Source organism: Rhinoraja longicauda, chromosome 6, assembly GCF_053455715.1.
Source record: "Rhinoraja longicauda isolate Sanriku21f chromosome 6, sRhiLon1.1, whole genome shotgun sequence".
NCBI classification, from domain to species: Eukaryota; Metazoa; Chordata; class Chondrichthyes; order Rajiformes; family Arhynchobatidae; genus Rhinoraja; species Rhinoraja longicauda.
The window spans coordinates 72434363-72462097 of NC_135958.1; the positions used below are offsets into that span (position 1 = coordinate 72434363).

The 27735-nt window shown below is 44.3% G+C and overlaps 2 long non-coding RNA genes across 2 annotated transcripts in view; one reads left to right on the forward strand and one right to left on the reverse strand.

Moving 5' to 3' along the window:
- The window catches only part of LOC144594944 (uncharacterized), a 263815-nt gene that overhangs the window by 172974 nt on the left and 63106 nt on the right, over positions 1-27735 (forward strand). Inside the window, exon 2 of the long non-coding RNA XR_013547433.1 lies at positions 17069-17122. This is a non-coding gene — a long non-coding RNA (uncharacterized LOC144594944). The remainder of the gene's footprint in view (positions 1-17068; positions 17123-27735) is intronic.
- LOC144594945 (uncharacterized) lies at positions 3203-25992 on the reverse strand. The gene is made up of 3 exons (XR_013547434.1): positions 25752-25992; positions 7878-8052; positions 3203-3271 (listed from the first exon to the last, which is right to left on the reverse strand). It is a non-coding gene; the product is annotated as an uncharacterized LOC144594945 (long non-coding RNA).

Sequence of the window (27735 nt, forward strand, 5' to 3'; positions counted from 1 at the left end):
TCCCCTCTCCCATCAGGCATGAGGTACAGAAGTGTGAAAACGCACACCTCCAGATTCAGGGACAGTTTCTTCCCAGCTGCCATCAGACAACTGGATCATCCTATCACCAATTAGAAAGCAGTCCTGACTGACCATCTACCTCATTGAAGTTCCTTGGACTATCTTTGTGCAGGAAGGAACTGCAGATGCTGGTTTACACCGAAGATAGACACTAAACGCTGGAGTAACTCAGCGGGGCAGGCAGCATCTCTGGAGAGAAGGAATGGGTTACGTTTTGGGTCAAGACCCTTCTTCAGACATGGACTATCTTTAATCAAACTTTACTGGACTTTATCTTACACTAAATATTACTCCCACATCCTATGGCTGTACACTGTGAACGACTTGATTGTAATCATTTATTCACAAAGTGCTGGATTAACTCAGCGGGGCAGGCAGCATCTCTGGAGAGAAGGAATGGGTGACATTTCGGGTCGAGACCCTTCTTCAGACTGATGTCAGGGGGGCGGGACAAAGGAAGGATATTCCCAGTCTGACCTTTCTGTCATGGGCCTCCTCCAGTGCCATAGTGAGGCCCACCGGAAATTGGAGGAACAGCACCTCATATTTCGCCTGGGCAGCTTGCAGCCAAGCGGTATGATCATCGACTTCTCCAACTTTAGATAGTTCCCCTGTCCCTCTCTTCCCCTCCCCCTTCCCAGATCTCCCTCTATCTTCCTGTCTCCACCTATATCCTTCCTAATCAGATGTACAGCACTTTGGTCAACGTGGGTTGTTTTTAAATGTGCTATACAAATAAAATTGACTTGACTTGACTTGACTTCCTTTGTCCCGCCCCCCTGACATCAGTCTGAAGAAGGGTCTCGACCCAAAACGTCACCCATTCCTTCTCTCCTGAGATGCTGCCTGATCTGCTGAGTTACTCCAGCACTTTGTGAATAAATACCTTTGATTTGTACCAGCATCTGCAGTTATTTTCTTACACTGATTGTAATCATGTGTCGTCTTATCGTTAACTGGATAGCATGCAACATAAAAGGCTTTTCACTGTACCATTACATGACAATAATAAGCTAAACTAAACTCTTGTGGGCTATAGTTGTTGGTATTAGTATCTAAGATTTTTGTCTCATTGATTGAGATACATGGGAATGAGCACATTGTATGATGAAGGGTCCCGATCCGAAACTTTAACCATCCATATTCTCCAGAATTACTGCCCGACCTGCGGAGTTAGTCCAGCACTTTGTGTCTTTCTTTTTTTTCCAAATGGTATTGTCTGGTCATCTTGTAGAGCTGTACCAATTATCCACGGCAGATGTAGGATGAGAGGAGGTTATGTTCTGAGGCAATGGGTGGTCAAAAAGGCTTTTGGCACATTTGGCCTTCATCAGAGTATTGAGTATAGAAGTTGGTAGGTCACGTTGCAGTTGTACAAGTCATTTAGAGTATTGTGTTCACTTCTCGGCACCATGTTATAGGAAAGATGGTGTCAAGCTGGAAAGGGAGCAGAGAAGACTTACAAGGATGTTGCCAGGACTTGAGGGCCTGAGCTATAGGGAGAGGTTGAGCTGGCTAGGGCTGTTAGGGTTTGGGTCGAGCAGGCTCGGGTCTAAGGTGAGGGGGGAACGATTTAATCGGAACCTGAGGGGTAACTTTTTCACACAAAGAGCGGTGGGTGTATGGAACGAGCTGTCAGAGGAGGTTGTTGAGGCAGGGACTATCGCAATGTTTCAGAAACAATTAGACAGGTCCATGGATAGGACAGGTTGAGAGGGATATGGGCCAAACGCAGGAAGGTTGGAATAGAGCAGATGGGACATGTTGGCCGGTGTGGGAAAGTGGGGCCGAAGGGCCTGTTTCCACACTGCAACGCTCTATGACTCTATGAGAATGTCCTTATTGTTATTATTGCCATTCTTTTCAACACAGCGCTGATACTAAAGCTACATTAGATGGGTCTTCTTACACACACCATTGCTATGAAGCTTAATTTGCACTTGAAGAATAGAAGGTTTTGGATTGGTGTTGCTTTCAAGCCAATCATACAGCAAAGTGTTCTTGACCTCTCACCCAATTCACATTGTGTACGTATTATCTGACATCTTATTCAGAAAGGCCGGGCTTGTCCTCTCTCTTTTGTAGCCTTTCCAAGATCAGAATAAAGTCCACAAAATGGCAAGAGCTCTTAAAGTGACTTCTCCTCTCTCTGGGTTATTCACCAGATGTGTAGCCATATCTGTGTGTTTTTTGACAGTTCTTTTCCATTGTCCAAAGCATAGGGTAACGGCGCAAGACAGAGTGGAGGACTTTGGTCTGTTTCACACCTGTAGGAGAGACGGCGATAACTGGAGGATGTCCTGTCACAGGGCTGTCTGCAAAGAGAAAATCTCGGTGCAAATGTGGGGCTGCATCAGCTCTTTAAATCCAACTCAGATGATTGCAGTGAAACTGTGTTCTCCCTTGGTAGTTCATTTCATTATCCTATTTGTGATTTCAAATCGTGGCTGTTTGAAGAACTAGGGCAGACGTGGGTGAGCAACAAGAATGCCAGTCTTTGTTATTTCGTGTCCGCAACTCTGTGCAGTGCAGTTTCATATTGTTTAGTGTTAATTATTCCCTACGGCCACCAGGCTATTAAATACGACAACCTCCAAATAAGCTCTGAACTACAGAGACTTGGGGGCATTGGTTTTTGTCTTTTTGCACGATTATCGTTTGTTTATTCGTGTGTGTGTGTATATATATATACACACACACACACACACACACACACACACACACACACACACACACACACACACACACACACACACACACACACACACATAAACACATACACACACACACACACACACACACACACACATACATAAACACATACACACACACACACACATATACATAAACACATACACACACACACACACACACACACACACATACATACACACACACACACACACATACATAAACACATCACACACACACACACATACATAAACACACACACACACACACACACACACACACACATAAACACATACACACACACACACACACACACACACACACACACACACACACACATACATAAACACATACACACACACACACACACACACACACACACACACACACACACACACACACACACACACACACACACACACACACACCCCTCCTCCCTCCTCCTCTACCTACCTGGGAGATATGACAATAAAACACTCTTTTCTTGACTCATGTCTTCCCAGATCCTTATTCTACTTCCCTGTAAAATAGAAGAGTTAACCCAATATAAAAGACTCAGAAGGTTAATTGCTGGTCCAGAACCAGATTTCTTAGCCAATAAAAGGTTGTCAACACTGCTGCATATCACTTTAGTTAAAGAGTATAGCACATTAAATTTGGGCACAAACATACTTAACGCATGTGTCGCAACAATGGGGTAGCAATTAGATAAGAAGACGCTGCCAAATCTTGTTACTTGCAATAGATCAGGCTGGGTTAAAAGAAAAGTTGCAGTTAATTACAAATGTATGTTGAAAGAGTGGCGTTGCCAGGACTGAATGCTCCAGTGCTCGTCTGTGCTCCAATCTCCTACATACGGATCACAAGCACGTTACACCGATGATGTGTAGAAGTGGTTTTTTTTTTTTAGTACCCGTGCATCTCTGCAGTTGAAAGCATGAAATAATGTTTATGCAAAAATCACTCCTAACCTTTGGGTGCCACGCAATAGGTCCACAATGTTCTTCAGGCAGAAATCCCAGATGCAAGCTGGCAAGAGGTTACCTCACATCTCTGAAGCCACTGTGAAATCCTTGCTGGCAGGTTTGATAATTCTCTGAAGCAACTTGAGATGTTTCACCGTCTTTAAAAGTGCTATGTAAATGCATATTGTTGGGATGGGGCGTTGTTGTTGTTGGGAAGGGAGACTTTACACTTACTGATACAGCGAGGAAACAGGCCCTTCGGCCCACCGGTCAGTAGATATTTTTAAAAGCGGAGATTGAGAGGTTCTTGATTAGTAAGGGCGTCAAGGGTTATGGGGTCAAGGCAGGAGAATGGGTTTGGGAGGGGAAAATAGATCAGCCATGAACAGAGCAGCAGAGCAGCCTCGATAGGCCGAATGTCCTAACTCTGCTTCTAGGTTTAGTTTAGTTTGGAAATACAGCGTGGGAACAGGCCCTTCGGCCCACCGAGTCCACGTCGACCAACGATTGTACACTAGCACTACATGCACACTAGGGACAATTTACAATTTACAGAATCCAATTAACCTACGGACCTGTACTTCTTTGGAGTGTGGGAGGAAACCGGACAACCCTGAGAAAACCCACGCAGGTCACGGGGAGAACGTAGAAACTCCATATAGACAGCAGCCGTAGTCAGGATCGAACTCGGGTCTCTGGCGCTGTGAGGCAGCAACTCTAACGCTGTGCCACCCAACTTTAAGGTTACTATTTCTACGTAAATATAAGTCTGCCGTGTTATTTACCTGGTGTTCTCTTCACTGCCCCTTTATTTGGTGAGGAACCAACCATTGTTTTCCTTTGGAAGGTATTTAGCAAGGATGTTGTTTGTTAAGTGCTTGTTCAAATAATCAAGTTTGTGCCAAAAATGCCCTCTTGATAGCTTGAAACTTTTTCTTGTGAACATATATATTGTTATATTGTTAGAAATGCAAATCACCGGAACAGCTGGCAGGTTAGCCCAGGGGCTGAAAGCTGCCAGTAAGTTTGAGAAGCAGAAAATATAATAACTCATTTTGTGAAATGGCTTTAAATTGATGCACTCTAATTATTGATCGCATTTACCGACAGTGTTCTCCAAAGTACACAATCATTGCATTGAGTTGCAAGCACGTTGTATTAAATTGGTCTGAAGCATTGTTGGGCTAAGTCATCTGCTGACTCATTTCTCCCTGTTGTATTGCAACACACAAATACAACCTGTTGAGCTTTGAGTTGCAGCCTTGGTTTTGCAGAAACCTAACCCACATTGAGCATGAAGGTTTTTGTCTGCACACCTGCACAATGCAAATTACGCAAGACTTTCCAGACATTACCAAGCATCACTGGACCCTGAAATTTTTTTTTGCAACAGTTTAATTTACGGTCAAGTACCGAAGATTAAGTTGAAAACGAGTTTCCACTGGTGGGAGAGTCTAGGACTGGAGGCCACAGCCCCTAGAATTAAAGGAGGTCCTTTTAGGAAGGAGATGAGGAGGAATTTCTTTAGTCAGAAGGTGGTGAATCTGTGGAATTCTTTGCTACAGAAGGCTGTGGAGGCCAAGTCAGTGGATATATTTAAGGCAAAGATAGATAGATTCTAGATTAGTACGGGTGTTCGAGGTTATGGGGAGAAGGCAGGAGAATGGCATTAGGAGGGAGAGATAGATCAGCCATGATTGAATGGTGGAGTAGACTTGATGGGCTGAATGGCCTAATTCTGCTCCTATCACTTATGATCTTATAATCTTATGAAAATGCAACTCATACTCAGTGTTCTCGATTGTGTTCAAGAAATGAGACTCCTGATTTCTTATTGATTGGGAGAAACAGACTTAATTTGCAAATACTTTGCTTTTAAAGCATGGATATCACAGCGTTAGATCTTTGCAATCATCACGGCACAATAATTCTCAATAATCACCGGGGATTCATTGACCAAAACATTTTGAATGAGTTTCAACCTGAAAGATTATTTAAAAATCAAACCCTGATTTTTGAAGATTTTTGTGCAAACTATTCACCCCCTATAAATGCCAGATTTGGATACATGTATGTGAAAAGCTTTGATTTCACTACATGTTACTTTACTATTTTCATTAAATTATGTGGAGATTTCTTGAGTTCTTACAAAGTGCTAACTAAAGGAGCACATTTTGAAATTGGATAACGTTTGGTGTTTCATTACCAGGGTCAATCTGCAATCTAAAGAGCCTATGTACTCTATATATATATTCTGAAGATTCTGACAATTGACAGCGGTCCGAAGAAGGGTCTCAACCCTATATATATATATATATATGCTTTTTAGATTGCAGAATGCCCCTAGTAATGCATGTACAGAAACACCAAACGTTATACATATAATATGAGTGAATATCTATAACACGTTGATGTGTAACATATAACATATAACATATAACAACTACAGCATGGAAACAGGCCTGTCCGGCCCTACCAGTCCACGCCGACCATTCTCCCTGACCTAGTCTCATCTACCTGCACTCAGACCATAACCCTCCAATCCCCTCCTATCCATATACCTATCCAATTTACTCTTAAATAATAAAATCGAGCCAGCCTCCACCACTTCCACCGGAAGTCCATTCCATACAGCCACAACCCTCTGAGTAAAGAAGTTCCCCCTCATGTTACCCCTAAACCTTTGTCCCTCAATTCTGAAGCTATGTCCCCTTGTTGGAATCTTCCCCACTCTCAAAGGGAAAAGCCTACCCACGTCAACTCTGTCCGTCCCTCTCAAAATTTTAAAAACCTCTATCAAGTCCCCCCTCAACCTTCTACGCTCCAAAGAATAAAGACCCAACCTGTTCAACCTCTCTCTGTAGCCTAAGTGCTGAAACCCAGGCAACATTCTAGTAAATCTCCTCTGTACCCTCTCCATTTTGTCGACATCCTTCCTATAATTTGGCGACCAGAACTGCACACCATACTCCAGATTCGGCCTCACCAATGCCCTGTACAATTTCAACATTACATCCCAACTTCTATACTCGATGCTCTGATTTATAAAGGCAAGCATACCAAACGCCTTCTTCACCACCCTATCCACATGAGATTCCACCTTCAGGGAACAATGCACAGTTATTCCCAGATCCCAGATGTAGGAAGGAACTGAAGACGCTGGTTTAAAATGAAGACGGACACAAAAAGCTGGAGTAACTCAGTGGGTCAGGCAGCATCTCTGGAGGAAAGGAATAAGTGACGTTTCGGGTTGAGACCCTTCTTCGTCAGAATCAATTGTCAGAATCTGAAGGAGGGTCTCGACCCGAAACATCACCTATCCCTTTTCTCCAGAGATGCTGTCTGATCCGCTGAGTTAGTCCAGCTGTTTTTGTCTACCTTCTACAGTACTTGAATCAGATAAAAGTGTATGTGCAACAGAGGAAGACTGACCTATCTTAAAGAGTTGAATGGAGTTGTGAGCAAAATTGGTGCTGATTTGGAGACTTGCACAGTTGGTCCATATTGGAGGTGTAAGGCCTTAGTTGCAAGGGCTGCACTCGCAGATGGGCTGTCTTCTGCTTTTCATAGACACAAAATGCTGGAGTAACTGAACGGGACAGGCAGCATCTCCAGATGGAAGGATTAGGTGACATTTTGGGCCGAGACCCTTCTTCAGACTGATCCCTCCATCTTCTGCCTTGTGATGTTGAAGCAAGATTCAGTCTATTTTTCTGGCGAACATTCACGTGATATTGAGTTCTCCTATTACCCCTGACCAATGTTTTATTTTCTCAACAAGAAATGCAGATTAATAAGTGCACTTGAAATGAATGCTTAAATATGCCATGGAGACACAAGAATATTGACCAAATGTGCTGGAGGAATTCGGAGGGTCATGTGATAGGAGTAGAATTAGGCCATTTGGCCCATCAAGTCTACTCTGCCATTCAATCACGGCTGATCTATCTCTCCCTCCAACCCCCATTCTCCTGCCTTCTCCCCATAACCTCAGTCTTGCAGTGGATTCGTAGTGGAGCGACAAGATGTGTAGGAAAAAAACTGCAGATGCTGGTTTAAATCGAAGGTAGACACAAAATGCTGGAGTAATTCAGCGGGTCAGGCAGCATCTCGGGAGAGAAGGAACGGGTTAGGAGGAGAACTTCTTCAAAGTAGGCATACCTTGAGGAGAATTCGCAGGGGAGCGGCAAGTTGTGATAGGAGGAGAAGTTCTTCAAAAAAGGGGTTCTTATAAAGCAGTTTTTCAAATCTGGATTGGGGAATTGGGCAACCTTGGTCCCACCAGTGAATTGTGCAGTTGGACATGATGTCGGCCATTTGTACAAATGAACAGCAGCTGTAATAAAGAGCCTTGTATTACAATGTAGTTAAGTACTGTACAATTAAGTTAATGTTCAATTAAGTAATGAAGTATAGAGACAAAGACAGAGAGCGAGGAAGAGAGAGAGACAGAGAGAGAGACAGAGAGAGGGAGAAAGAGACAGAGACAGAGAGAGGCAGGAAGAGAGAGAGAAACAGACAGGCAGGGAGAGAGAGAGAGTCAGAGTGAGAGAGATAGAGAGAGAGACAGAGGGAGAGAGAGAGAGACAGACAAAGAGAGACAGAGGCAGGGAAAGAGAGAGTCAGAGGGAGAGACAGAGAGAGAGACTGGGGGAGAGAGACAGAGAGAGAAAGAGACGCAAAAAGAGAGATAGCGAGACGGTTTTGTTCTTAAGCTGTCAGTTCAGTTTTCTGAACATAATTACTCTGATATAACAATGGGAAGGGGGAACAAAAGTCATAGACACAGCTGATCACTGATCGGTAAACATAGCAAGGATATATTTGCACTGAATCTTAGTCCAAAGCAAAATATATTTTCTGGTAGGATAAAATGGTAAAGTCAGAAGAACGGAAATTTCAAGCGTTCAGTTTTGGTATGAACTGAAACAAAAACATTCTTACTTGCTGCAGCTAGCTATACAGGTAAATTTGTGATGTTGTTCAATAATTAAGCCATGTTTCTCAGACTGGCGCATGGAAGTTAATTTATCATGCTGGTGTTTCTTGCAACTTAGACAAATAAATCACAAGGAGGAAATGTTGCTCTGAAAACATTCTTCCAAGCTGAACTAATCTCCCCGACCTGTTGCTTTTTTTAAAATAAAAAAATGTTGCTTTTCCCATTCGACTGTTCTATTTTTAACCTCAGCCGTTCTCTGACGTAGAGTCTGGCAGTCGGGCACAACGGGGCCACCAAGAATGTCATAAAATAGTAGCTTTGGCACTTATTGACGGTTAAAAAGCAGTAAACCAATACTGTTGGTATTTATTTGAGGGATGGAGTGTAATATCAGTAAGTTTGGCATGCATGATGTCATGAAACGTTCCTTTGTCGATGGTTAGTGATCTTCACATCCTGTTCCCCTGGGGAATTTTCTACCTGCAGCAAGACCAGTGGCATTTCGCCACCGCACAGGGTTGATTTATCATTACACAGCTCATGACCTCCCCTTGGGTAGTAGGCGCGGCATGTCATAGGGTCATACAACGTGGAAACAGGCCCTTTAACCCAGCTTGCCCACATCGCCCACCATGTCCCAATACTAACCTTTTCCAGAATTTGATTTTAAAATTTGAGCAAATATAGAATCCAATTTTATTTGCTGCCAAATGGCTGGTGAAACCATTGGAACCAAATGCACCAGAATCTCTTGAGATCGGTGACTTTGGTTTAGAGGCCTGGTTTAATGCCAAAAAGGTGTGGCACAGTGGCGCAGCGTTAGAGCTGCTGCCTGACAGCGCCAGAGACCCGAGTTCAATATTGACCACGGGTGCTTGCCTGTACGGAGTTTGCACTTTTTCCCTGTGACCTGCATTGTTCTCCGAGATCTTCGGTTTCCACCCACACTCCAAAGACGTGCAGGTTTGTAGGTTAGTTGGGTTGGTACAAAAATGTAAAATTGCCCGTCGTCTGCAGGGTGGTGTAAGTGTGCATGGATCGCGGACACGATGGGCCGAAAGGACTGTTTCTGCGCTGTACCTCTAAATTAAACTAAAAGTAAGGCATTAACTGTTTTTCCAGAAGGGAATCTATTTTATTTGGGAATTATGTGAAATGAAAGCCTAGTAGCCAATGTTATACAGACACTTCTGTTTACAAAGGCAAGGCCACGCAAGACAACTGCCATCTTGCACTGAAAGGTACTTCATTCAAAATGATTTGTGGCTAGCTTCATTGCAACATGACTGTAATCACTATTCAGTTGCCTGGATTTTACATTGTAAGCTGTTCCATTTGGTTCTGGTAGTTGAGTATAGGAGCAAAGAGGTCCTTCTGCAATTGTACAGGGCCCTAGTGAGACCGCACCTGGAGTACTGTGTGCAGTTTTGGGCTCCAAATTTGAGGAAGGACATTCTTGCTATTGAGGGAATGCAGCGTAGGTTTACTAGGTTAATTCCCGAAATGGCGGGACTGTCGTATGTTGAAAGACTGGAGCGACTGGGCTTGTATACACTAGAATTTAGAAGGATGAGAGGGGATCTTATTGAAACGTATAAGATTATAGAGCGATTGGGCACGCTAGAAGCAGGAACCATGTTCCCAATGTTGGGGGAGTCCAGAACCAGGGGCCACAGTTTAAGAATAAGGGGTAGGCCATTTAGAACGGAGATGAGGAAAAACCTTTCACTCAGAGAGTTGTAAATCTGTGGAATTCTCTGCCTCAGAAGGCAGTGGAGGCCGATTCTCTGGATGCTTTCAAGAGAGAGCTATATAGAGCTCTGAATGAGAGGAGTCAGGGGGTATGGGGAGAGGGCAAGAACGGGGTACTGATTGTGAATGATCAGCCATGATCACATTGAATGGCGGTGCTGGCTCAAAGGGCCGAATGGCCTATTCCTGCACCTATTGTCTATTGTCCATTGTCTATTGTCTATCGGTACATCTTATTAATTAGAGGTATCCAAATAGGCCCATTCGTTTCTGCTTGTAGCAGACGCGGCAATTAGTTAATATTCTGACGGTGTTCCAATGAAGCAATGATGCAAGGTGTTACTGTAAAAAAAATTAATCATCAAGACTGATCTCCTCAGTCTGAGTTCATCAAGATGGGGTGTGACCATCCTGTGGGAATTGAACCATTTTCCAATTGGCATAGTCATATACAAGTTGCATAATGTTCACAGCAAGGAGACAAACCACATTAACCAACTGGTTTACACTATTTTCATGTGCCCACAGTATTCATACACTCAACAAGAAGAATGATCATATGCAGTGTTGTACCAACTACACCAATGTTACTTGCACTTGAGCTAATGATTTCTCCAAATTTACATAGAAACTTAGAAAATAGGTGCAGGATGAGGCCATTTGGCCCTTCGAGCCAGCACCGCCATTCGTTGTGATCATGGCTGATCATCTACAATCAGTAACCTGTGCCTGCCTTCTCCCCATATCCCTTGATTCCACTAGCCCCTAGAGCTCTATCTAACTCGCTTTTAAATTCATCCAGTGATTTGGCCTCCACTGCTCTCTGTGGCAGAGAATTCCACAAATTCACAACTATCTGGGTGAAAAGGTTTCTTCTCACCTCAGTTTTAAATGGCCCCACCTGTATTCGTAGACCGTGTCCCCTGGTTCTGGACTCCCCCAACATTGGGAACATTTTTCCTGCACCTTGCTTGTTGACATGATATTCTTGCCATTGTGTGATACTTGTATAAGAATTTTCTTGCACAAATGTCCACAAATTCACCGTTCGCAACTATGTTTTTCTGTTGGTCGCACACCGGCATCTATCTCTACTCTTTGTCTAACAATCTGCCTATCAGGGAAGCCACTCACCTGGTCATCTGTTGCTGGCCGTGATGTATGATTCTAGTATTCTAGTATTCTTCGATATCGTATCTTTGGTACAAACCAGCATCTGCAGTTCCTTGTTATTATATTTCCTTGTGCAAAGTTTGACTTGGGCGCAGCAGTAGAGTTGCCGGAGACCCGGGTTCGATCCCGACTACGGGTGCTGTCTGAACGAAGTTTTTATGTTCTCCCCGTGACCGCATGGGTTTTCTCCGAGATCTTCGGTTTCCTCCTGCACTCCAAAGACGTTCAGATTTGTAGGTGAATAGGCTTGGTAAATGCAAAATTTGATCCTAGTGTGTGTAGGATAGTGTTAATAGGTGGGGATCGCTGATCGGCGCGGACCCGATGGACCAAAGGGCCTGTTTCCACACTGTATCTTAAACTGAACTAAACCAAACTAAACAAAGGTTTTGGCAGAGTTGACTGTGGCCTTTCGCTCTGCAAGTGATGCAGCAGAGCTCCTTTGAGGCCTGTTAATGGGCTGCTAATGTCTGCCTATTTGGAACTGGCACTCTTCATTGTTCTGTATCTCCGCACTGATCGCTGAGATAATGGCATAGAATTTCTGTACATCTCAAACCAATATCAAGTTCCACTTTCAGATTAATGTGCCAGGTTAAGGTGTTAATATTGCCAGAGAGACCCTCCATGCAATAAAGTTTGAAAACTCTGCTCCTGAATACTGCCAGCTAGAATGGAGACACTAGGAACTGCAGATGCTGGTTTATTTTTTAAAAAGCCCCCCCACTAACTCAGCGGGCCAAGCAGCAAAATGTCTCGGGAGGAACTGCAGATGCTGGTTTAAACTGAAGACAGATGCAGAAAGCTGGAGTAACTCAGCGGGTCAGGCTGGAGAAAAGGAACAGGCTATGTTTCAGGTCGAGATCCTTCTTCAGACTGAGAGTCAGGGGAAAGGGGAATGCGAGATGTAGATGGTACTTAAGATAAGTTAATGGACCTTTCCCTGACACTCCGTCTGAAGAAGGGTCTTTCCCCAAAGCATCACCTATTCCTTTTCTCCAGAGATGCTGCCTGACCCGTTGAGTTGCCACAGCTTTGTGTGGGTTTTTTTTCCACTGCCAGCTGCAAGCTTTTGAAGGGGCACTAACTGGTGTAAAAGGACACAAAGTGCTGGAGTAATTTGTCTGAAGAAGTGTCCTGACCTGAAACTTAACCTATCCATGTTCTCCAGAGATGCTGCCTGACCCGCTGAGTTATTCCAGTGTTTTGTGTCCTTTCGTGCAAACCGGCATCTGCAGTTCTTCATTGCTAATAAATAGATGCACAATGTTATTAATCGCCAACATTGTTAACCTGCTTAATGATAGAGGCTGGGACTGTGTCGCTGCTGGTCTTTCTTGTTCCTGGGGTTTGCTGCTCGTGTGGAAAAGAGAGGCTTGCTTAATCCAGAAGCAACGTGGAGATTGAGGTTAGTCACAAAATGCTGAAGCAACTCAGCGGGGCAGGCAGCAGCTCTGGAGAGAAGGAATTGGTGATGTTCAGACATGTGGCTTGTCCCGCTGAGTTACTCCGGCATTTTCAGAGCTGATAAGTGATAGGAGCAGAATTAGGCCATTCGCCCCATCAAGTCTACTCCGCCATTCAATCATGGCTGATCTATCTCTCCCTCTCAACCCCATTCTCCTGCCTTTTCCCCATAAGCCCTGACACCTGTACTAATCAAGAATCTGTCAATCCCCGCCTTAAAAATATTGAAGAGTAATGGAGAGAGAGAATAAGAGAGAAAATAAAACCCACAAAGGGCGGCACGGTGGCGCAGTGGTAGAGTTGCTGCCTTACAGCACCAGAGACCCGGGTTCGATCCTGACTACGAGTGCTGTCTGTACGGTGTTTGTACGTTCTCCCCGTGACCTGTGTGGGTTTTCTCCGGGATCTCTGGTTTCCTCCCACACTCCAAAGACGTACAGGTTTGTAGATTAATTGGCTTGGTGTAATTGTAAATTGTCCCTAGTGAGTGTAGGACATTGTTATAGGAAAGATGATGTTAAGCTGGAAAGGGTGGAGAAAAAATTTAAAGAAGGGTGAAGAACGGTCCCGACCCGAAATGTCATACGTGATAGGAGCAGAGTTAGGCCATTCAGCCCATCAGGTCTACTCTGCCATTCAATTATGGCTGATGTACCTTTCCCTCTCAACCCCATTCTCCAGCCTTCTCCCCATAACCCTTGACACCAATACTAATCAAGACCCTATCAATCTCCGCCTTAACAATATCCATTGACTTGGCTTCCACAGCCTTCTTTGGCACGATTGCAGATAAGATTTTTTTTTTTAGATTCGTACATTTAGGTTTTTTTCTCAGTCGAAAACAAGCATTACCTTTGGTAATTCATTCTAAATGCAGGAGGGCGTGGAAGGATTTCACACTTTGAATCTTATTCCTGACTAAAAATCAAATTCAATTGGCTTCAGCTGTGTGTCATTGAGGTAGGTTTCTGAAATCTTCAGTCAATCTCTGGAAAGATGAAGGAAGCACAGTTCGATGTGTGGAAAAACAACACAGCATCTTTGGAACCTACTGGGCTTGTTCTTACAGGACTGGCAGTACTTTCAATGTTGGAAACTTGACTGCCCTGCCTGTGGTATACCGGTGATGTCAACGCTTAAAATGGGCAAGCTCCTATCTATGACTTTGGAAGGAAGTTTCTTCTTTTTTTTGTTGTTGTTTCTGCTTAATAATTAGTTTCAAATGATTCTGTTCATGCAGAATAAGTGGAGCAAAATTCTGAAATGTCTTTGAAACCCGAGTTCCGGGTTCGCTTCTGACTACGGGTGTTGTCTGTACGGAGTTTGTACATTCTCCCCGTGACCGCGTGGGTTCTCTCCCGTTTTCTCCCACATTCCAAACACGTGCAGGTGTGTAGGTTAATTGGCTTCGGTAAAAGTGTAAATTGTCCCTAGTGTGTAGGGTAGTGCTAGTGTGTGGGGATCGCTGGCTGGTGTGGTCCCTGTGGGAGGAAGGGCCTGTTTCCACGCTGTATCTCTACACTAAACCAAAGTGCATTAAAATAACATGGCCGATTAAAGACATACACTGCTATTTAGGTTTTGGTCAGAAGCAGTCTCCTAAATGGTGTTCCAAGTGAGGAGAAGCCACTGTTTCCTGAGGGGTTGAAAAGCTTGCAAAACCTCCAGTCCAAGGTCAATGTAAAGACTTTCCTAACCAAGGCTAAGTGACTAAATGTAATAAAGCATAAAAACATATTGGAAGATCCATCATGGGGCAATGTCGACAGTTACAAACTAAATCTCGAACTCGTCAACAAAGTATTGCAAAATTAATCTTGGCAAGAACTGGACAAATTTCTCACCAAACAGATACTATCGCAACGTTTTGCAGATACTATCACAACGTTTAAGAAACATTGAGACAGGTACATGGATAGGATAGATTTCATGGAAAATGGGCCTAGTATAGATGGGGAAATGTTGGTTGGTGTGGGCAAGTTGGGCCGATGGGCCTGTTTCCACTATGTTTGACTCTATGGTGGTAAGCAGGAGTATAGTGAAAGGTGGGCATCAAGAAAGAACAGATTGGGATTATTACTAAAAAAAGAGGCAATCAAATATGCAGTTGGCAACAAAACATGGACAAAGTTCTCAAGAAATGCCGATAGTCAGTATATCATAATGACGGATAAAGGATCGCTGTGCCAACTGATAGATGTTCAATTGGAATGAAATGATTACTTAGAACAGCATAGATGTTTCCAAGCTAAATTATTCACACATTGTTTCATCTTTGCTACACCTGGCAGTAGTGAGAACTTGAGTATCCTTCAGAATGCCAGAAGAACAAAAGCATTTGCAAAGAACAATTGTCTGGGTGGATTGAAATCAATGCTGTGCATTCCCAATGAATCAAAATCTTAAAGACTTTCCTGAAGCATCAACAAACATATTGACCAAACTCTGCAGAATAATCAAGAACTCTGTCAAAGATATACTGCAAACACCCAATAAAGCACTGCACCCTCTACATTCATCCAAATACAGACCCGGAGTTGTCCTAAAGGCAGAATCTGAGCTATTTTGTGATCATCCAAAAGATCATCCAAAAGCTCGAGGGGCCGAATGGCCTCCTCCTGCACCTATTGTCTATTGTCTATTCAGAGTATCCTTCTAATCATTTCTCTTCTTAAAGAGTGGCACGGTGGTGCAGCGGTAGAGCTGCCGCCATACAGTGCTTACCACGCCAGAGACCCGGGTTCGATCCCTCGGGTGCTGTCTGTACAGAGTTTGTACGTTCTCCCTGTGAACGTATGGATTTTCTCTGGGATCTTCAGTTTCCACGCAAACATCAAAGGCGTAGAGGTAGTTTGTAGGTTCATTGACTTGGTACAAAAGTAAATTGTTCTTAGAGTTGGTAGGATAGTGTTAATGTGCGGGGATCGCTGGTCGGTGCGGACTCGGTGGGCCCAAGGGTCTTTTTCTGCGCTGTATCTCTAAAAAAAACTAAAAATCACCCTCGGGTCAAGGGTGATATTTCAAAACTAAGTTAAGATTAAATATAATCACTCGTGTCACCAATTCCGCCGTGTCACCAATTCCAAATCACTCTATAGGAAAGAAAATAAGCAAATGAAGCCTTTACACATGCATGTGCAAAGAGTACTTTGTGTCAGAGCTTCAAGGATTAAAAGAAACAGAAATATCAGAGAAAAAATGAACTCCTGCTCTATATAGAATTTATATTAAGTTCACTCAAGTTCAGTTCATTTCCATGGGGTTGAGTGAATCAAGGTGATTTTCATGAGCATGCAAGTTAGACCATCTAAATCCCGCCTGTCGTTGCAACAGATAGGTGGCATGTGGAACTGCAGATGCAGTTTCCATCGTAAACATAAAATGCTGGAATAACTAAGCAGGACAGGCAGCATCTCTGGAGAGAAGGAATGGGTGACGTTTCGGTCTGAAGAAGGGTCTGGACCCGAAACGTCACCCATTCCTTCTCTCCAGAGATGCTGCCTGCCCCGCTGCATTGCTCCAGCATTTTGTGGCTGCCATGTATTGCATTGGGGCCGGTGGTTAGTTAAAAAAATGTACCATTTTCTATCGAGTAGAAAGTGTGGAAAGCACAGATGAAATGATTCAATATGAAGGCATAAGTTGTTCTTGAAGAGAGTTTGGAATACAAAAAAACGGAACAATGCAGATAACTGGGCCCAGGAATAAACAGTTGCAGTAAAAGTCAAAACACCCAATTCGTGGGCTCGTTCATTGGCGCTAAGAATTAAAACGATAAATAAAAACAAAAGGTTAATGCCTTGGTTAAGACGACTGTTGGAAATTTTGTGAGCTAAGACTGTAGATGGGAATTTGTAGATCTTAGAAGTTCTTTGGGCAATTGAGTGTATTCAAAATCACTGTACCATGTACCACCCTGTCCTCTATCATGTTGGAGAAATAGTAATCTGAGCTTGTGAATGTTATTATGCTTTGGTTATTAGCTTAATATTAATATTGTTGTTGTTTCACTTTGCAGGTACATTGCTGTATGACGTCAACTAAAGTGACAAAGGACATCCAATTGAAATGGGTAAGACCGCTAATAAATACTGTATAATCGCTTGGCATCCAGGTCGATCCTGATCTGTGGTTGGACTGGATCTTTGAGGCTCTTTCAACTGACAAGGCTGTTCACAACTTGCCTATTTCTTAGCTTTACTAAACATCCCTCTCCCTCCACTCCACTGGAAAGGCAGTACCATTCAACAACTGATGTGTTCCTTGTGGAAAGAAATTGTCTTCTTGTGACTGAAATGTTACATGTGGGACTTTGCATCTGTCTCTGCCGAAAGGCGGGATAGGAGAGAGAGTAGATAATTTGGCGGAATATGAAAAGATTTTAAAAAGAGGGATTTCAAAAATAAGCTTGTATCCTAAATTCCCCACTGACAACAAGAATGCAAATATCAGCAGTCCATTTTACCACAAGCTACATGAGTGGATTGTCAGAGGATACTGATATTGAATATTGTAGATGTTATTCACATTATTATTGATGGCTCAGTTGTAATCATGCATAGTCTTTCCGCTGACTGCTTAGCAAACAACCAAAGCTTTTCACTGTACTTTGGTCGATGTGACAATAAACTAAACTATAAACTAAACGTATTAAAACGTATTAAAGGGGAGGGATAATTCTAAACGATGGCATGCCCGTGAGCTCAGCATAGATGGGAGATGTGGATACAAGGAAATGCAGATGCTGGCTTACAAAAAAAAGATGCACCAAAGATACACCGGAGCGTTCCAGCACTTTTTACAGGTGGGAGAAGAGTTTCTATTTTGGTAATAAAGATAATAAAGAATGGTCACAGCATCGAAAAAGTCCATTTGGATCATCAAGTCTATACTGTCTCGGTGCAAGAGCAATCCAACTAGTTCCTCACCCTCTCCTGTGTAGCTATGAAAACGCTTTCCTTTCAGGGATTTATCCAGCCCCCTTTAAACAATATTACTAGTTTAGTTTAGAGATACAGCGCAGAAACAGGCCCTTCGGCCCACCGGGTCCGCGCCGACCAGCGATCCCCGTATATTAACACTATCCTACACACACTAGCGCCAATTTTTACATTTACCAAGCCAATTAACCTACAAACCTGTACGTCTTTGGAGTGTGGGAGGAAACCGAAGATCTCAGAGAAAACCCACGCAGGTCACGGGGAGAACGTACAAACTCCGTACAGACAGCTCCCGTAGTCGGGATGGAACCCGGGTCTCTGGCGCTGTATTCGCTGTAAGGCAGCAACTCTACCGCTGCGCCACCGTGCTGCACCACACCACAATGCCTTCACTACAAACCATGCCCATTGTTGGCTGTACTTTAGCAAACAGTACATCTCCTTTTCTATTACCAGCTGTCTTCATTCTATCTCTTCTGATCCTTCACCAGTCTATCAGGAATAGTATTGATCTGTCTGCACTCACCATGATTTAAATACCTCCATCATATTCCCCCACAACCCCCTTGGTGGCAAGGAGAACAACGTCATCTAATCCAGTCTGGGCTCAAGTGTAAAGTTCCTCATCCTTGGAATAATTTTGGGAAACTTCTTCTGCCCTCTGCCTTCACATCTTTACTAATGTGCAATGCTCAGAGCAAGACACAACCTTGCAACTGTGACTGAGCCAGAATTTTAATCACAACCTAGAGTCATAAAGTCACGGAGTGATGATACAGTGTGAAAACAGGCCCTTCGGTCCAACTTGCCCACACCTGCCAACATGTCCCAGCTACACTAGTCCCACCTGCCAGCATTTGGTCCCTATCCCTCCAAATCTGTCTGACCATGTACCTGTCTAACTGTTTCTTATATGTTGGGATAGTCCCTGCCTCAACTACCTCTTCCGGCAGCTTGTTCCATATACCCACCACTCTTTGTGTGAAATAGTTACCCCCTGATTCCTATTAAATCTTTTCCCCTTCACCTTAAGCCTATTCCTTTGGTCCTCGATTCCCCTACTCGAGGCAAGAAATTTCCTTAGTCTTGTCTCTGGTTAGATCCTATGTGCTTTATTGGTCAATTTTTCAATGTGCCATGGCCAATGTCAATTATTCACTTTTACACTCAACCCTTCCGCCCAATTTATCTGTTCTGGTATCCTTTTTGGATGTCATAGTCATAGAGTGATAGTGTGGAAACAGGCCTTTTAGCCCAACTTGCCCACACCAGCCAACATGTCCCAGCTACACTGATCTCACCTGTTTGCGTTTGGCCCATATCCCTCCAAACCTGTCCTATCCGTGAAAGTGTTTGTCTTGTATCTTGTATCTTGTATCTTGGAGGGCATCTACAACACACGATGCCTCAGAAAAGCCACCAGCATCCACAAAGACTCTTCACACCCCTGCAACAGTCTGTTCGAACTCCTTCCATCGGGCAGACGATACAAGGCCTTCTATGCCCGCACCTCCAGACTCAGGAACAGCTTCATCCCCAGGGCCATAGCTGCTATGAACCGGTCCTGCTGAGCCGGATGGCCACAACGCATAGATCAACTTGCACTTTACCCTGTCCAAAACTGTTACAACTGTTCGTTTCGTTGGGTTGCTGCTGTCTAAATTACCTAAATTAGTGCATCGTATGGGAGGCGCATTCCCAATCTCGTTGTACCCCTGGGTACAATGACAATAAAGATATATTGTATTGTATTGTATTGTATTGTATCTTATCTTGTATTGCAGTTTCCTCATTCTTTCTGGTGGAAGGGAATGTTTCTGAATTTATGGGTTAAATCTGACCTGTGTGCTTGGTTGATCCACCTACCTGGTCAGTACCTGCGCACGGTCTATTACAATCCTCATTGCAGCTCACTAAGCCTCCAGTTTTGTGTTATCTGCAAATTGGGAAACTGCATTGTGCATCCAAGTTATTAATACCCGTGAAGAAAGATAGTCTCAGTATTGACATCAAATCCTTCAGGAAGGTGCGTGCAGTGGACTGAAGTTTTGTTACACTGGGAGGTGAGAGCATTTGGTGAAGGATATGAGGAAAAAGATGTTCAAAAAAACCTCATGTGAATTGGGAATGGATGTTACTAATGGTATCGTCAATTTACCTTCCATCTGTGAAATCTATTTTAGCATTTTATGGGGGAATGTTATATATAATGCCATGGTTTAATGGATTTTCAATGTGTCTAACAGATAGTCAGATGACGTGAAGATGGTCTTTAGCTCATTGTACTTTGTTGAGCTGGAGCTACTAGGTGTTGACCATATTGTTTGTGTTGGCCTGTAACCTACTTCAAATAACAGAACAAGATAGTTAATTTTAACATGGTGATAATCAATCCCAGTACAGAATTCATGATGTAGTGTGAAGATTGACACACAATGCTGGAGTAACCCAGCGGGCCAAGCAGCACCTCTGGAGAGAAGGAATGGGTGATGTTTCGGGACGAGACCCTTCTTCAGACTGAGTTACTCTAGCATTTTGTGTCTATCTTCGATTTAAACCAGCATCTGCAGTTCTTTCCTACTCGTGATCTAGCATTGTTTTCTCGTTACAGCTATTGCCAATGCACATGTTGGTAAATGTTTGTCTTTGCTCATGAAGTACAATCTTATTCAGCCTTCTTTCCAATCCATCGAGCCTCGCAAACTCTTGTTTGAAGCTTTTATTTTAATAGTTATTTGTGCAAAATGCATGCACCAAATGTTGCCAATTTCCATTCATATGTTGGCATACTCTGATTTCACTTTAATCACAGAGATGTTGACTGGTTTCCACAAAGCTGAACTCCCCATGCATGTAAACCACCAAGTGCTGGAGGAACCCAATAGGTCAGGCCGCATCTGTGGAAGGGATGGACAAGCAATGCATCGAGTCGGGCTCTTCTTCCCACCCGAAACGATGCCTGCCCATCCCCTCCACTGACAGAGTCATAGTCTTACAGCATGGAAACAAACCCTTCAGCCCAACTTGCCCACCACATGTCCCATCTACACTAGTCTCACATGCCTGCATTTGGCCCATATCCCTCTAAACCTGTCCTATCCTTGTACCTGTCTAAATGTTGCAATAGTTCCTGCCTCAACGACCTCCTCTGGCAGCTCATTCCATACACCCACCACTCTTTGTGTGAAAATATTTACTCCCCAGGTTCCTATTAAATCTTTTCCCCCTCACCTTAAACCTTTGTCCTCTGGTTCTCGATTTCCCTACTCTGGGCAAGAGACTCTGTGTGTCTACCCAATCTATTCCTCTCAAGGGCGGCACGGTGGCGCAGCGGTAGAGTTGCTGCCTTACAGCGAATGCAGCGCCGGAGACTCAGGTTCGATCCTGACTACGGGTGCTGTACTGTACGGAGTTTGTACGTTCTCCCCGTGACCTGCGTGGGTTTTCTCCGAGATCTTCGGTTTCCTCCCACACTCCAAAGACGTACAGGTCTGTAGGTTAATTGGCTGGGCAAATGTAATAATTGTCCCTAGTGGGTGTAGGATAGTGTTAGTGTGCGGGGATCGCTGGGCGGCGTGGACCCGGTGGGCCGAAGGGCCTGTTTCTGCACTGTATCTCTAAATCTAAAAATCTAAAATGATTTTGTACACCTCTGTAACATCACCCTTCATCCTCCTGCACTCCAAGGAATAGAGTCCTACCTGCTCAACCCAATGACGCTGCCTAATTTGCTGAGTTCCTCCAGCACTTTTTGTGCTTTGACTCAAAAAATGTCAGCATCTGCAGTTCCTTGTGTTCCCACCCACGTGCTGACTTCTTTGCAGACCATCATTAAGCTAGAATCTCCAATCCACAGCAGCGCTCCATCAAACACTCAACAGACAAGTTGCATGCTGATCAGACAACGGATAACACAATGGCAGAACATGCTCCTTTGATACCAATGGCCTTCAACCTATCCCAACCATCACCTGCGTAAATGATAGCTGAGATTCACACTTGGGCCGATTTAGCTCCCTCTTATTCTCACCCAGATACAAAGGCAAGGTGGGTGGAGGAACAGGGCATTTAGTGGCAAATTCTCTCCAACAGAATTTTAATCCCCGTGGGAGGATTAAACACTTGTTGCACCTCCTGAAAAAGCCATTTGTTTCCAGAAACATTCAAGAAATCAATAACCATATGAAACCAGTTAGCACAGCTGTAGGGGGTGCTCCGAGCACAGTTATGCTGCACTACATTGTATTTTGCTTAAAATTCGTCTGATGTGGGAGTCATAGAAAGAGAGGGTAGGAGAGATACAGTGTCTCTCTGCACACATTGGTCCTGAGGACCCCCCCCCTCCCCCCCAGCATAAGATTAATACTGATCCGGATTGCAAACTCCAAGGCACTTTCCAGAACCAGCCATTGAACTACAAAATATGAATCCCATTGCATGTCAAAACAACCTGGCACTGTGGCGCAGCGGTAGAGTTGCTGCCTTACAGCGCCGGAGACCCGGGTTCGATCCTGACTATGGGTGCTGTCTGTACGGAGTTTGCACGTTCTCCCCGTGACCTGCGTAGGTTTTCTCCGGGTTCTCCGGTTTCCTCCCACACTCCAAAGACATACAGGTTCGTAGGCTAATCGGCTCGGTATAAAAGTATATTGTCCCTCGTGTGTGTAAGGTAGTGTTAATGTGTGGGCTTCGCTGATTGGTGTGGGTTCGGTGGGCCGAAGGGCCTGTTTCTGCGGCTTGCTGTCGGTCTCTGGTTTCTCTTTGGGATTTCTTGTATTAATCCCTTTTGATTATAGTGGGTGAAAGGCTCAGGGACTTATTTTGCTGCAGCTCTTGAGTTCTACCTTGCAGTGAAATAGTTTGATGTCAGGCTTAACCCACTGTTCAACACAGTTTGGAAAGTGAAATTAATTTTACGAGATCTGAAGTTTGACCGCAATGCACCATTTTCATCTCATTCTGTGGGTAATAAACTAAACTGTGGTTATCATGGGTTAAAAAAAAATTAATGGAACGTTACATTTAATATTTGAGTGTACCGTGAAACTGACCAAATCAATTTTACGCTTTTTTTTCCGTTTTGAGCCAAGAACTCTTATCAAAGACTTATCCCATCTGAAAATCAAGGGAATTGTTTGTTTCGTAGAGCTCTTATTTAAAAATTGGTTGCAAAAGTATTTGTTTTCATGAGTAGCTGAGCAATAAAAGAGAATAGACACAAAAAGCTGGAGTAACTCAGCGGGACAGGCAGCATCTCTGGAGAGAAGGAATGGGTGACGTTTCGGGTCGAGACCCTTCTTCAGACCTTCTCTGAAGGGTCCTGCCCCGAAACGCCACCCATTCCTTCTCTCCAGAGATGCTGCCTGTCCCGCTGAGTTACTCCAGCTTTTTGCGTCTATCTTCGGTTTAAACCAGCATCTGCAGTTCCTTCCTACACAATAAAAGAGAATGTAGCTTTATTAATGCCAAGTTTATTTGTGAGAAACAAAAATTTTGGATTTAAAATCTGGACATGTAAATGTGCATTGTTGATTGCCTTATCATGCCTGCCAGATTTAAACCTGACGCGGGTATCTTGCGTTTATCATAGATCTTTTATTACGCCATTAAGCTCTTGTTCCTCTGATGTTTTCCTTCAACTTTTTTGCTGCTGTGCTTGTAACCAAGTTATTAAAGCTGATAACTCACTTCCTTGACCTCGTATGCTCTTTATCAGCCGCAGACTGCACCAAGAGGAAGTGCAAATCACTGTTATAAAATGTATTGCACAAATCAAATGATATAATGTTACATTTTGTATAGGCGTTGTGATGTTAACCTCACTGCCAATACACTGAACAGCAGATAACAAGATGCAGCTTCGGGTAATGAATACAAGGAGGGAGAGACGTGGGATTGGATCTGTAATATGTTTGTGCAGGAAGGAACTGCGGGATGCCGGTTTAAACCAAAGATAGACACAAAATGTTGGAGTAACTCAGCGGGACAGGCAGCACCTCTGGAGAGAAGGAATGGGTGACATTTCAAGTCGAGATCGAATGGGTGACCCTTCTTCAAACATTCCTTCTCTCCAGAGATGCTGCCTGTCCCGCTGAGTTACTCCAGCATTTTCCCAATCTCGTTGTACCCCTGTACAATGACAATAAAGATATATTGTATTGTATTGTGTCGAGTCTGAAGAAGGGTCTCGACCCAAAACGTCACCCATTCCTTCTCTCCAGAGATGCTGCCTGTCCCGTTGGGTTACTCCAGCATTTTGTGTCTGGAATATTTTTGTTGTTTTTGAGAGCTTTGATATGAGACATCTGGGTGAAAATGTTTTTTCGTATTACCACATCGGCAGTTCCTCTTGTCTCAGGTGTACTTCCAATTCTGGTCTGTCAGATTGGTAGAGAGAGGGGGAATAGGAAGGGAAGTGAACCATTTTATTCTCCTACTGCTGACGATGAATGACTCCATGGCATCAGTGGGAATCTGGGTATTTGACACCTATTTATTGGGGCCAACATAGGGCGGTGGGGCCGGAGAGAATAGAGAGCCTAATGTGCAAGATGCTGACCTCCCACTAATATGTAACGAGGGCCTGGTTTTGAAATATTTTTAGTTTAGAGACACAGAACGGAAACAGGCCCTTCGGCCCACCGAGTCTGCGCCGACCAGCGATCCCTGCACATTAACACTGTCCTACACACACTAGGGACAATTTTACATTTATACCAAGCCAATTTACCTACAAACCTGTACGTCTTTGGCGTGTGGGAGGAAACCGAAGATCTCGGAGAAAACCCATGCAGGTTACAGGGAGAACGCACAAACTCCATGCAGACGGCACCCGTTGTCAGGAACCAACCCGGGTCTCTGGCGCTGCAAGCGCTGCAAGGCAGCAACTCTACCGCTGCGCCACCGTGCCGCCCTCAGTGAACAATTAACCCACCTACCCGTATGTCTTTGGGAAGTGGGAGGGAACCGGAGCGCTTTGCCTCTGTACTGCCCAAGGTGAGGCCAAGTTTCACCACCTTGCTCAATGCACTCCTGCCAAATTAATTGGATTGCCGGAGAATTAAACCTTCATAGGTTTGATTGCTAGAGTTGTGATTCAATGAGACAAAGAGAGATTGTTGAGAGCATTCGTCGGATCAGTTAGTATTTGTGCAGTGAAACATCAAGTTTATGTTTCAGATGTAGACCTTTCCTCTGAGAGGAATTTGGTTTTGATCATGGGCTAACTACAACCCCCTACACAAGACCCCCTCCCCCTCCTCCCCGCCCAACATGTCATTGTCAAGACACAACTCCAGGGCATATCTACACACGAGTTAACTTGACAACAAAGTGTTATGCATGATGTCAACAGTTTTTATGCCCGCGTTTTTAAATGAATTAGTCATTGAGCAGATTTAATTAGTTTGGGATTTGGATTAAGCGTTCAGAGTGCTTGCACCTAATTCTGCTAAACATTACCTTTCCTAGTTAACAGAATGAGCTAATGGGCAAGCCATTTCAAAGAATTGGGTTCGAAAACATGAATTCACAATGCCGCGATATGAATCATTCATGGAACGTTATTTAGAAATGATTCAAATTGAACGTGAAGTGCGGCTGGGGTGGAGGTTAAATTCTGCAGTCATTTGTCAATTAATTGAAATCCGAGCGACTTTGAATCACTGCAAGCAGAAAGGGACCACAGCTTAACATGCAGACAGATGTGTAATGAATCCTCCCACCTGAACAGGAAAAGCTGATGGAGGCCTGATTACTCACACTTATCTGCCAGTATTGATGACACATTTGCTCATTCACTCTCTTCCGAAAACAGACCGGCTGTTTGATCTCATCCATTGGAGTTGGATCTTGGCTCAATCGCCTCGTACTGGCCGAGATGCAGAGGCAGGAGTCGCATCCTTTTCAGAGGGTCGTCAGCGTGGAAACAGGCCCTTCGGCCCAATATGCCCACGTCGACCAAGATCCCTCTCTCCGGAGACGCTGCCTGTCCCGCTGAGTTACTCCAGCATTTTGTGTCTATCTTCGGTGTAAGCCAGCACAGAGGGCTGTGGAGGCCAAGTCAGTGGATATGTTTAAGGCAGAGATAGGTAGAATCTTGATTAGTACAGGTGTCAGAGGTTATGCGGAGATGGCAGGAGAAATGGGGTCAGCAGGGAGAGATAGATCAGCCATGATTGAATGGCGGAGTGGACTTGTTGGGCCGAATGGCCTAATTCTACTATCACTTGTGAACTTACGACCTTATGATTTGCAGTTCCTTCCGACACATGCCTCATCTACACTAATCCCACCTTTCTCATTCTTCATTCTCTGTGGACGGTGTTGAACTTCGTGTTGTACCTTTGTTGAGACTCTGGACGGACCACAAGTACACGTATGCAAAAGGTTACAATGCTGGAGCTTAACTCCAGGCTGTTTATTCCGTGGCGACCTGGAACCAGAGTGACCGCCTAATCACACCAATCTCTTATATACACATTACTACACAGGCAAACAAAGTAGTCCTTGGAATACAACGAAGTAGTCCCAGCAATATCACAACAGATGGCCCGATTGTAATCATGTATTGTCTTTCCGCTGACTGGTCAGCACGCAACAAAAGCTTTTCACTGTACCTCGGTGCACGTGACAATAAACTAAACTAAACCATACTAAACTAAACCCTCCGCTGTGGACTGTGATGACTCCGTGCCCATAGCAGAGCCCAGTACCAAAGTCCGATCTCAAATGCATCTCCATTATCTCTACATCAGCCCTTGTCAGGCCTGTCCCTTGAATGAAGCTCCCTCTCGCTCCATTAATGCCCTCCATGCTTGGCATCTGACCAGTGAATGACCCCTCAGCTGCGAAGTTGAACCCGGTGATGATGAGCACATAAATGAGGGTTTCAATGGCAGAGTGGCTGAGGGAAGGGCAGGCTGAGGAGGGTATTATAGAATCATAGTCATACAGTGTGGAAGCAGGCCCTTCGGCCCAACTTACCCACACCAACCAACATGGCCTATCTACACAAGTCCCATCTGCCTGCGTTTGGCCCATATCCTTCTAAACATGCCTTATCGATGTACCTGTCCAAATGTCTTCTAAACGTCGTGAAAGTACCTGCCTCAACTACCTCTTCTGGCAGCTCGTTCCATTTACCCACCACCCTTTGTGTAAAAAAAAAATGTTGCCCCTCAGGTTCCCCTGAAATGTTTCCCCTCTCACCCTAAGCCTATGTCCTCTGGCTCCTGATTTCTCTACTCTGGGTAAAAGACTGTGCATTCACCCTGTCTATTCACCCTCATGATCGTATACACCTCGATAAGATCACCCCTCATCCTCCTGCACTCCGAATTAAAGCCCCAGCCTGCTCAACCTCTCCCTACAGCTCAGGGCCTCAAGTCCTGGCAACATCCTTCTCTGCACCCTTTCCAGCTTGAGAACATCAGACAGAAGCTGAAGTTCAAGTTCACTTCAGCACTGAGTTTGACCCAGCCCCTACCCCCGATATGCATCATTTGGACTGAGCGTCAATTGGAAGGTAGAATTGACAGGGGATCAACATAATAGGCTCTGTGCTGCTGATATGGAGTTACAAAAATTCTGGCTTATCCACATTTCTAACTCCACCCTGCACTAAAAGTCGGTTGATTTCATCTCGTCTTGCACGTCGTAGATTAGTCGTCAGCAGCTCCAATTCTTGCTGTTCCTCGTTGTTCTCCCTCTCCCGGCCCTCTGCTCTCCAAGTCATGGTTAGCAC